General features: G+C 44.1%; 1 long non-coding RNA gene across 1 annotated transcript in view; it reads right to left on the bottom strand.

Moving 5' to 3' along the window:
- Positions 1-1,963: 1,963 nt before the first annotated feature.
- LOC118372201 (uncharacterized) overlaps positions 1,964-12,115 on the bottom strand; it is a 20,906-nt gene continuing 10,754 nt past the window's right edge. The window contains exon 2 of the long non-coding RNA XR_008139372.1: positions 1,964-5,632. This is a non-coding gene — a long non-coding RNA (uncharacterized LOC118372201). The remainder of the gene's footprint in view (positions 5,633-12,115) is intronic.

Raw genomic sequence — 12,115 nt, 5'->3', positions numbered from 1 at the left:
TGCAGTTTTGTCACACATCACAATGGAGTATTTATGTCTGTAATAAAGCCCTTTTGAGGGGAAAACTCATTCTGATTGGCTGCGTTTGGCTCCACAGTGGGTGGCCTTGGTTGCCAAGTGGGTACAGCACAGGCTTCCAGTTATATCTGGATAAAGAGAGATAAGAAAATCAAGAAAATATCATAAAATGTATTGTTAGTATTATCTCTTCCCTATTTGAGTCAGATGAACAGAGTAATTCTAATTATTTGGGATGTATCACACCTTTCCTATCTCCTGCTTAAAGAGTATTTCCACTAGAAGCCACAAAGTCAATTTGCTTTTTGGTGTTGATTTCAGGTTGGGGTTAGGCATAAGGTTAGCAGTGTGGTTAAGGTTAGGGTTAGGTTTAAAATCAACTAAGAACAGAAATTGTAGAAATGATGTACGTAATTATGACTTTGTGGCTGTGTTAAGTAGTGATGACCCTTAAAGAGAGGAAGCCATAAGCTTTCCCAGACACAGTCCTTAAGTGGCCTGCCTTCTGTGAGGGGACACAGGCCCCTGCTGGTCCCCCTTGGTAAAGGTCAGGGTGCATTGTGGTAACGTGCTAGGTCAGGCTGGGGTTAGGTCAGGTTGGGGTTAGGTTGCACACCGGCAGCGTTTTTGCCTCCATCCCGTCAGCCGGTGGGTAATCCTAACCCTAAGCAGCTTTCACAGATGATTTCACCAGGCTAGGGGGAATTTAGGAAAGGTTTGTAAACCTCTTCAGAGTAAAGCCAGGCTTGGCTTCTGGATGGCAGTGGAACCTCTTCCTCCTTTTCTTTCTGTGGGTGCCTGAGAAGACCAATGATGACTCATTGTGCATTTCCCCTCCTCTTCTTACTCCTTCCTTCCTAATGGGTTTCAGTATGGATGGATGGAGTCATTGAGGAGAAGTGGTGTGTGTGTGTGTGTGTGTGTGTGTGTGTGTGTGTGTGTGTGTGTGTGTGTGTGTGTGTGTGTGTGTGTGTGTGTGTGTGTGTGTGTGTGTGTGTACACACATTAGTTCCCTTCCCGTCCATGACCTCTTATTAACTAATAGGTGACAGTGACATTCATTCTAGGAACAGGAGAGGGAGAGATTAGGTCATCCTGTGTTATGAGTATCCATTGAGGTCTCAACATAATCATGTAATCATACTCATTTCCCAGAGGGAAAAAGCTTTGCTTTCCTCCCAATTGCATTGGGATTGAGTAACCTTGGCTATGTGCACATACACACACTCACTCAAGCAAGCATGCAGACACACACACACACACACGCTCTATACCTCTAGCCTTGGCTAAGAATGCCTGAGATTGCTGTGACCTTCCGTTAGGGTCAGTTTTAGAGTCTGCTGACCTGTCACCTATAAGATAATCTTCCAGTGACCTGGGGTCACCCTAGCTTGTGTGTGTGTGTGTGTGTGTGTGTGCGTGTGTGTGTGAGTGAGTGAGTGAGTGAGTGAGTGAGTGAGTGAGTGAGTGAGTGAGTGAGTGAGTGAGTGAGTGAGAGACACCTTGCTAATGGAACTACATTATGTCAACATGTCCCAGTGAGTTAGCTGGTGTGTTGCAGATTCCAAAGGGCAGGCACTGCCATTCAAATAGGTCAGAACTTCCAGAGGTAGCATTATGCCTGGGAAACTACCAGGCAGTTACTTATTACCTTTTCCAGTCTAGTACTGTAAGCAGGGTTCAAATACATGTGTATTTGATCATTTGTGTGTATTTGATCACTACCGTGCATTCACGTATTTTATGTGAATTTTTGTGTTTTTAAATAATGTGGCCCAAATCAACTACTTCTTTTGGAACTATTTGAACGTATTTTCAAATATTTTCCTATAATTATCCTACTATTTGAAAGTATGTGCATTTGGTAGGATACTCTAAGCGTAGTTGTTATAGTGAAGAGATAAATCTACTCACAGTTCAAATAATACAAACACAAAGAACAATGTTTTCTCTCTGTGCAATTCCATTTATTATGAAAATGAACACAGTCCCAAGTGACATACAGTGGAATTATGTAGCATACCTTATTATACATAGCATTTTATAGCATATCAAAACACATACCGTACACTTGCAGATCTCAAGCGTCCATAGTTTAAATGCATGGTTAAGTGTTGGTGTGCTTTGTGACTATAGCTAACTGACCGTGCTTTGTGTGGTCAGGCTGGGAAGGATGACATGAGGGTGTGGGGTAACCTCTGTCCTGTCACGTTTCTCTACTGGCTGGTTCCCTCTCTCCCTCCATCTGTCTGACTACCTCTGTCTCGCTCTCTGTCTCGCTCTCCCTCTCTCTGTGTACCCCTCCTTATCTCTCTCTCTCTTTCTCCAGTTGGCAGATGAAGTGACTCTAGGGCGGGTAAGGGTGTCCAAGGACAGGGGCACGCCTGAGAGGGCGTAGGTGGGGTACAGCTCAGAGAGGATACGCACACAAGCACAAACACACACACACACACACACACACACACACACACACACACACACACACACACACACACACACAGTCCCTGACAGACACACCTGCCACACGTATCCTTGTCAGGTGGAGCAGACCACAGCAGAGCAGACAGGATTATGTGTATGTCTTTAAGTCGAGCCAGTGAGCCTCGCCTCGGCTCGGCACCCCCCCCCGCAATCTCTTAATGCACTCGCAGGCCGATTGCCTCAGAGCGGATCAGGTTGGAGACCTTGGCCTGTGACCTGACACACCCAAACAAACAACGGGAGACACACACACACACAAACACACAGAGGGATACACACACAAAAACAGAGACCCACACACACACACAGACATACTACTCTCTAGGTCACAGCTCTGCCCTGACAGCAGTGCTTCTGTTCCATGCTCAGAGGGGACTGGCAGTGCTTGCTAGAGAGGATCAACTTGTGAGAGTGGGATAATCCTGTCTGAGGGATGTGTGTGTGTGTGTCACTCTGTCTTTGTGTGTTTGTACATATGTATGTTTGTGTGTGTGTGATTGTCTCTACCTCAATGTGTGTGTGTTTTAAGATGCTAGACAGAAGAGGAAGGAAGAGGAGAGTGACAAGACAACAAGATAAGGAGACACTATCAAAGAGATAACAGTACGAAACAAAAAGCTAGCCTACCAACAGCCCAAAATCAGAGACGGATAAGTTAGACAACAGAGAGAAAATGCATGGAAAGAAGGGGGAAAAGATAGGAAGGGCTGCTCGTTTTCCAGCTCTTGGCTCCACATGTTCCTAGACTGTAGCGGCCGCGGCATCTGGAACATTCTCTACATTTTGTTCTCATCTGGAGGGAAGATTTTGAGAGGGCCACGCTCTCATATCCTGTTCTCGCCAACGTCGACACCGCCCTTGAAGTCAGATTTATGGCGTGCTGAGGGTCAGGCGCTGGGATGTAGTGTGTGTGTGGGTGTGGACGTGTTTAACAGAAGTCCCCACAAGAATTGTAAACAACAAAAATGTGACCAACTGTGGATATTTTGTTAGTCCCCACAAGTTCAAATGCTATTTCTAAGGGGTTTATGATTAAGGTTAGATTTAGTGTTAGGGTTAGAATTACGTTAAGGCTTATGGTTAGGAGCTAAGGTTAGTTTTAGGGTTAGAGTTAGGTTCGGTTTTTGGGTTACGGTTAAGGTTAGGGTTTCATTTAGGGTTAGGGATTAGGGAAAATAGAACTTTGAATGGGACTGAATTGTGTATCCCCACAGGGTTAGCTGTACAATATTGTGTGTGCATGTGTGTATGTGTGCATGTGGGTGTGTGTGACACAGAGAGAGAGAAAGAGGTCAAAGAGAGAGAGAGAGAGACAGACAGAGACAGAGAAAGAGAGGACAGAGAAAAGGAGAACAGAGGGAGATAGAAAGGAAACTCATCACTCATTGGCAGCGCCTCCAGACTCATTAATAAACAGAAACACATGTCAGAACAGTGGGCTCTGCTCCAGAGAACACACACACACACAACAGTCTGGAACAAAGCCACACTTCTCCTTTTACTAGCATGTCAGGAGGCTGTTTGTTGTATGTCCTTGCCTTGTTCTCCCTCCCTCCTTCTTTCCCTTTCATCCATCATTCTATCCTCCCAACCTTCCCTCCATCTATCCTCTTGATCATCCCTCCATCTATCCTCCTAACCTTCCCTCCATCTATCTATCCTCTTGATCGTCCCTCCATCTATCCTCCTAACCTTCCCTCCATCTATCCTCCTAACCTTCCCTCCATCTATCCTCTTGATCATCCCTCCATCTATCCTCCTAACCTTCCCTCCATCTATCCTCTTGATCGTCCCTCCATCTATCCTCCCAACCTTCCCTCCATCTATCCTCTTGATCGTCCCTCAATCTATCCTCCCAACCTCTTTTCTTGTCCTCTTTGCCTCCATCTATCCTCCTATCCTTCTCTCTTTCCCAAATCTATCATACTGTATCGTTCTTCCCTACATCAATCATCCTATGATTTTACATACTTCTAGCTTTTGAGTAGCCAGTCCATCTACCTTCCTATCCTTCTACTTTTTCTTGGTTTTGAGTAGCATAAGAAATTAACCAAGAAATGTTTTTTTCTGATATACAATGCAGCACCCATGATGCCCTCCTAACCTTCAACCCATAAAAGGGCAGCAGGTGGGTCCTGGCTGGGGTGTGGAATGTTGGCTGACTCCGCATGTACAGTAGCAACAATGTGCAGTCGTCTCTGTTAATGCCTGAGTAGAATACAGCGGCCATTTGTGGGGGAAGTTGATGCTGATTGTTTGGTACAAAAGATCTCACATTGTACATGACAGCATAGATACAACTCTGTTGAGTAAACATAGATAAAGCTAAATACAACATACTGTAAATAGAGCAAAATACAGCACACATACAGTAAAATCTTCAGTAAGCATACTTCAAGTAAGCGTACTTCCTACTTCGTGATCATACTTCATATTTAGTAAGCAAACTTCATACTTAGTAAACATATTTCATAGTTTGTAAGCATTTTTCATACTTCCTACTTAATGAAAACATTACATTTGAGTGCATTGGGTTCATGTGTTCTTAACTGAGACCTATTGCGTCATAACAGATGTCTTGGATAGCTAGCTATTCTGTTTTAGCCATAGGCTTCTTGTATGCTGTGTTTACCTCTAAACATGCTGTACACTGCTACCATGACAGGTTGCTATATGGATCATCTGGATGGAGAATTCACTGATCCCATGCATGGCATCTGGACACACACACATACACACATATTTCTCGAAGGCGTCTGTTGGTCTTTTGTGTGGGATGCAGGAAAGAGCTAACCACAACAGTTCTTCAGCTGGCAGCTTTAGTTGGTACACAAGGACATAAAGCTTGCCAGTGAAGAACTGCTGTGGGTCAGCCAGTGAGCACCCACGCAACATGTACAAAAACACACACATATAAACACACACAACAGATGTGGGTCAGCCAGTGAGCGAGCACCCACGCAACATGTACAAAAACACACACATATAAACACACACAACAGATGTGGGTCAGCCAGTGAGCACCCACGCAACATGTACAAAAACACACACATATAAACACACACAACAGATGCACACACACACATTAGGCTACATCTTCTGTCTCTTTGGCCATCAGGGTGGGCAGTGGAATCTGTAGAGAGAGAAAGAAGGGAGGGTGGAGAGAGAGAGGGGCACATTAGAATATATGTCTGACAGACTGGTGCTACAATGCAATATTCAGTACGATATATGCTATCCTAAGGGAATACATGTGAAAGACTGAAAACCAAATAGCCTGCATTCATTTGAGATGATGTGTACATATGTGAGCTGTGCAGTCATGTGCTTTCTCACTTGAGCTAGCCCACGTCAGCTGACCCAGCTCTCCATAAGCTGCCTTAATGCAACACAAATACATACTGGAGCTGGATGCTTTGCCTCTGGACAAGGGACTGGAACGTTCTGATGCTTGCACACTAGTGTTATATGGCAAGCTTTATACTGTAGCATTTACAAATAAGAGAGAATGAGATGCCCACCCAAAATGGCATCCTTTTCCCTATATAGTGCACTACTTTTGTCCGGGTCACGGTCAATGCGGGAATATGGTGCCATTTCAGTCGACACAGAGTTTGTAATTGTTGTAGGCACTACTGTTCCCTCGGGTCTTGAACTGTTTCTCCAACAAACTATCAAACCATTGCTGTTTTTGTACCCGAGTTGAAAAATAGAAAAATATTAGCGTGTCATCAAAGGACAGAAATGTTCACTTTAATTCTTGTCAGATTCATCCGAATTAACTGCCAGGAGGGCTGTGAAACCTTCAAGAGATTCTCGTTACAACACATTATCATTCATGATAAAGAATGAAGCTTAGCTTCGCTGCGTTTTTAGCCTTAGCCTAGTCAAAAAGTGTTAAGTCATCTAGAATGCTAAAACAACTCTTATACTTTACTGTCCCATCTATGTTGATTTTCTATTGTTATAAATAACTTATGTCCTTTGGGAAAAACCCATAAAACAACCAAGAAACACCCAGAAAACAACCAAATGTAAATATATACCCAGTAACATAGTAAGGCCTATTTAGTTCAGTCAGTGTATGGTTAGCCTTTTCTCTGAACATATGATTAAAGTCTAGCCTCGCTATGTGCTGTAGTATATGAAAACTATTCCTGTTATGCCGTTTTAAATGCCTCTTCCTAGCTGCATATTTTCCAGGCAGCGCAGACAGATTTCTCACAGTTCAAGGACAGGGTTTTGGGAAAAGCTAGCCCTTAGCAGTCCAGCGAACCCAACGACTCTGTAAACCCAACGAACCCACCCCTTGTTGCTCTGCTCTGGGCTCCAGTGGAAAGCTCCCGTGTGCAGGACTCGCTCAATAGATCCACACACACACACGCGGTCTACACACTCGGCCCACACACACACGCAACCCAGTCTAGGAAAAGTAGCCAGCTCTGCCAAAGCGTCCCTTTCAATACAGCCGCCTCCTACCCATCCTCCTCCTGAGTGGATCTAAGGGATTTATGTTGGATGTGTAATGATTGGAGTGTGTGTGTGTGTGTGTGTGTGTGTGTGTGTGTGTGTGTGTGTGTGTGTGTGTGTGTGTGTGTGTGTGTGTGTGTGTGTGTGTGCGTGTGTGTGTGTGTTAAGATTACTTCTTAAGGGACACCTGATGGGCTGAGTTGGATTCTGTTTTAGAGAGAAAGAAAGAAAATAGAAAAAGAGAAAGAGGAATAGAGAGGGGGAGAGAAAGAGAGAGAACAAGAAAAAGTGAGGTCGAAAGAGAAAAGGACACGTGAAATTAGAGAGATGGGCGACACTAATCCACTAACACAGTCAGACCAAAGAACAGTGAGTAGCACTGAGGGGGAACTGACTGGTGACTGTCCTAAAATCCTAATGTGACTTGTATAGTTTGCAAAACTAGCTAAGGGCTAGTGTCACAAGTTAACGTCTACCCTACTGTGGGAATGGATATTATGCTATGTAGCTAACATAATGAAATACAGCTATTGTACCTTTGGGCAAGTATCAGAGTCAGAATTAAACTCAACGGTATGACTGGATAAAATAACATGCAATGTACTTGTCACGTTCTGACCTTTATTTCCTGTGTTTTGTATTTAGTTAGTATGGTCAGGGCGTGAGTTGGGTGGGCAGTCTATGTTTGTTTTTCTTGATTTGGGTATTTCTATGTTTCGGCCTAGTATGGTTCTCAATCAGAGGCAGGTGTCATTAGTTGTCTCTGATTGAGAATCATACTTAGGTAGCCTGGGTTTCACTGTGTGTTTGTGGGTGATTGTTCCTGTCTCTGTCTTTGTACCAGATAGGACTGTTTTGAGTTTTCACATTTCTTGTTTTTTGTAGTCAGTTGTTCATGTGTACCTTAACGTATTAAAAAGAACCATGGACAATTACCACGCCGCGTATTGGTCCTCTGATCCGTTTCGCCTCTCCTCTTCGGAAGAAGAGGAGGAAATTCATTACAGTACTGTAGCTATTATAGTGTAGCTAGAGGATCCTAATGTAGCTAGCAATGTAGCTAGTCAAATTCAGATGGCAAGGCTTTCACTGCTAGCATTATTAGCATTAGCCATAGACTATAACAGTAGCCAGCCACAGGATCTTCTAGTAGCATTGTTCCCATTAAGCTGAGGACTAGCATTAGCCAGCCTACTGTCCTGACCTACAGTACAGTAGTGTTTGTTAAAGGACACCATGCAGTAGGTCAGTGAGTGTCCTCCAGCACCCGCAGACTCTCCAGAGAGGATCTGACAGAGCACAGTACAGCACTCAGCCATCACAACACACCTGCAGCTACCACTGTTACTGACCTGGCCTTAGAGTGAGTGTGTGCGTGCGCGCGCGCGCATGTATTGACATGGAGCATGACGCCCTACTTCATGTGCACGTTTAAGTGTGTGTGGGTCCCTCTGTGGTCTCTAAATAAAATGATTACTCACACTGACGTCCTATACTATGCGTAAAAACACACACAGCACAAACATGCTTTACACAACAAACACACTTCATACAGCAACACACACACACTTTGCACAACACACATACTTTACACAACACACACACACACTTTATACCCAACACACATACTTTACACAACACACACACTTTACACAACACACACACACACTTTATACCCAACACACACACTTTATACAACACACACACTTTATACACAACACACACACTTTACACAACACACACAACACAAACACACTTTATACAACACACACGCTTTCATATTTCACCCCCTCCAGCTTTCGTCCACTTGGGGAGTGCATGGTTGCCTGGGTGATGAGGGGACTCAGTGATCAGTCATCAGAACAACAGCCCTCTGACGTCAAACACTGTCACTTACACACTGCTGGACGACTGGTGAAAAGGGCAAGTCGTCAAAAGGTGTGTGTGTGTGTGTGTGTGTGTGTGTGTGTGTGTGTGTGTGTGTGTGTGTGTGTGTGTGTGTGTGTGTGTGTGTGTGTGTGTGTGTGTGTGTTTAAGGAGGGAATTACATACACATATAAATACACACTGCAGCTTTGTGATCTTCAATTTTTTTTAAATTACTGCAACACATCAACACACACACTGACACACACACACATACTGTACACCACCCTCAGGCCCAGGCTACCACAACACTGTAAATAATGCCCCACACCACTACCACCTCCCACCCTCATAAATTGCTTTCAAGTCAGCGGGAGATCAATATATTAGTCACTGGCTCCCCGCATCCCAGTAGAATTACTAGGAAGAGGAAAGGGACCTATTCTGCATCAGAGAATATGACACACTTTGTTGGAGATGCTCATTTCTTGCAGAATGAAAGAGACAGGAAGAGTGGCAAAGAGAGAGGTGGGGGGAGAGAGAGAGAGCGAGCGAGCGAGAGAATGAGAGTGTATGCATGCGCTAGACAGTGTGTGAGACCAGGAGCCACACCCAATTGTGTGGAGGCATTGGATGTGGTTTGAGTTATGAAACAGTGTTTTCTTCCCTAACTGATGGCAGCAGGAAACTCTGGAAGGGAAAACTGCCAAGCCTCCTGGGAATACACACAATCCATTTTGGTTATGAAATGCCATTTGACACTGCTAAGGAGGAGACGAGGGCCAGACTAGTCACTACAACGGGGGAAACATCTCTCTCTGTCTCTCTGTCTCACGTCACGGTTACTGCAACCGGATGTGTTTTGACATCTCATAGGATTTATATGTTAAGTGTTGCAAATGCCACTCATGTTCTGTTAATGTACAACATTATGTCAGTAATGTGACTCTGGAGAGACTAGATTGACCCATAACATGCCAACATAACAACTTCTCATCAAATCTACGAGAATTAATAAATATATAACTATATATATATGTCTATATATATATATATTATATAAAATTACTACCAAGAGGGAAAGAGGTTTTCTACTACTAAGGTGGCAGCCCCAGAGCTAATGGCTGAAATAGGTGAGGCAGAGGAGAGAGAGAGAGGAAAAGATGAGATAGAGATGCATAGAGAGGGAGAGGGAGAGAGAGCATGGTGAGCATGAGAGAGGTGAGAAAAGGAGAGCGATGAAAGTGAGAGAAATAGAGGGTGAGGAGAGCAACAGGAATATGACAAATTGTGAGTCGGCCTTGGAGGCTTGCAGGCATAAGCAGCAGTGGTGGAGGCCACATGGAACTCAGAGACAGATAGTGGCGCCAGCCTTAAACACACACACTGACCAAACTATCCCATTAGAAATGCACTGCAATATCACACAGGCCTTCATTGAATTAGTCATATGAGCACCATGCATATCCATCAACCGGGACCCACGTCCACTCAAACCTAACTGCTGAGTCAGAGACAGGGGAGGAGAGAGTCTGTGTGCTTGCTTGTGTGTACAATGTATGTGGTTGTGTGCTTGCTTGTGTGTACAATGTATGTGGTTGTGTGCTTGCGTGCACTTACCCACCACAAAGGTTGTTTCAACATATGTTATAGTGTTTGCATGTTAGTGTGTGTGCATGCATAAGCGCAAATGCTGTAAACATCTGATCTCAGTTACTGTAAGCTTTGCCATTTTACCAAACCACCTCAGACAACATAAATCTGACTGCAATTATGCCACGTTGAGTCATCTAGTGTGAAGACACAGACACACACACACATGGGTGTGAAGACACACACACACACTGGTGTGAAGACAGCTTGCTTTGAGCTCTTTGCTGTCTGCTTGACAGCACTGATTTAATTCATATGCATCTACGCCCCCGAATAGGAAGTGAGGATGTAAGAGGAACTGGAAGAGGGGGGCAGGAAATAGCACTATGACACGGTTACGGTTTATGAAAGAACACCTGTAGCCAGGAAACAACTCAGATTTTTCTCACCTTTATTTAACCAGGTAGGCCAGTTGAGAACAAGTTCTCATTTACAACTGCGACCTGGCAAAGCAGTGCGACACAAACATCAACACAGAGTTACACATGGAATAAACAAACATACAGTCAATAACACAATAGAAAAGTATATATACAGTGTGTGCAAATGAGGTGAGATTAGGGAGGTAAGGCAATAAATAGGCCGTAGTGGCGAAATAATTACAATTTAGCAATTAAACACTGGAGTGATAGATGTGCAGAAGATGAATGTGCAAGTAGAGATACTGGGGAGCAAAGGAGCAACAATATGGGGATGAGGTAGATGGGTGGGCTATTTACAGATGGGCTATGTACAGTTTAATTAGGTGTGTGTGTGTGTGTTTTGGGGGTAACCAGGAAGTGTGTGTTAGGGAGTATTCGGCTCCCAGACGTCAGAGGGACAGTGAGGCAGACATCCTGCCCCAAACTTTCCCACAATACAGCACACACGCACACACACTGCTGCACACTCATGCTGTATGGCAGCTGTGTGTGTGCTTGTGTCCTTAGCTGATCATCAAGGCTGTGTGCCTGTGTGTCTGCCTATGTATTTGTATGGCATCCCGGGTCATCAGCTTGATGCACACTAATGTTTTTCTTTCTATAGTCTTTCTTTAGTCCTCCTCTTAATTTGAGCCAGTTTGGACAGGAATTATTATGTGTGGATTATAATTCATCTACATTTATGTCGGGGTTGCTACTTTTTTCATAAGTCAAAATCTAAATTTCAAAGTGAAAATTACAAACTTCAGAAGCCTTTTAAATGTCCTGCATTACAGGAAAGTTCTCTTGCAACAGAGTGATCAAATTAAGATCCTACATTTGTATAAGAACGAAGGGGGCTGCAAGGTTATCAACAATGTGTCATGACTAACTACATCATTAATGTTGCTCTTCTGAAACCAACACAGGAATAAGTGTGGAGAGAGACGGAGGTAGAGAGAGAATCCAAGAGAGAGAAAGAGAGAAATATTGAGAGGGAGATATAGAGGGATTGAATGAGAGAGAGACAGAAAGCCAGCGGGAGAGAGATAGGGAGGGAGGGAGAGTGAGATAGGGGAGTATCCCTGGGAAAAGTGACACATTAAAGTAAATCATTTGTGTGCTTTTCCCCCTAGACCAGACCAGTCTAGCCATCGCCCTTCCCGGATTTGGGAGTGTGTGTGAATAAAAACATTTTTTCTGGGTCTTCATCTGTGTGTGCCTGT

Source organism: Oncorhynchus keta, chromosome 1 (assembly GCF_023373465.1).
Source record: "Oncorhynchus keta strain PuntledgeMale-10-30-2019 chromosome 1, Oket_V2, whole genome shotgun sequence".
NCBI lineage: Eukaryota > Metazoa > Chordata > Actinopteri > Salmoniformes > Salmonidae > Oncorhynchus > Oncorhynchus keta.
Note: the sequence above shows the minus strand (reverse complement) of the source record. Positions and strands in the feature narration are given on the sequence as shown.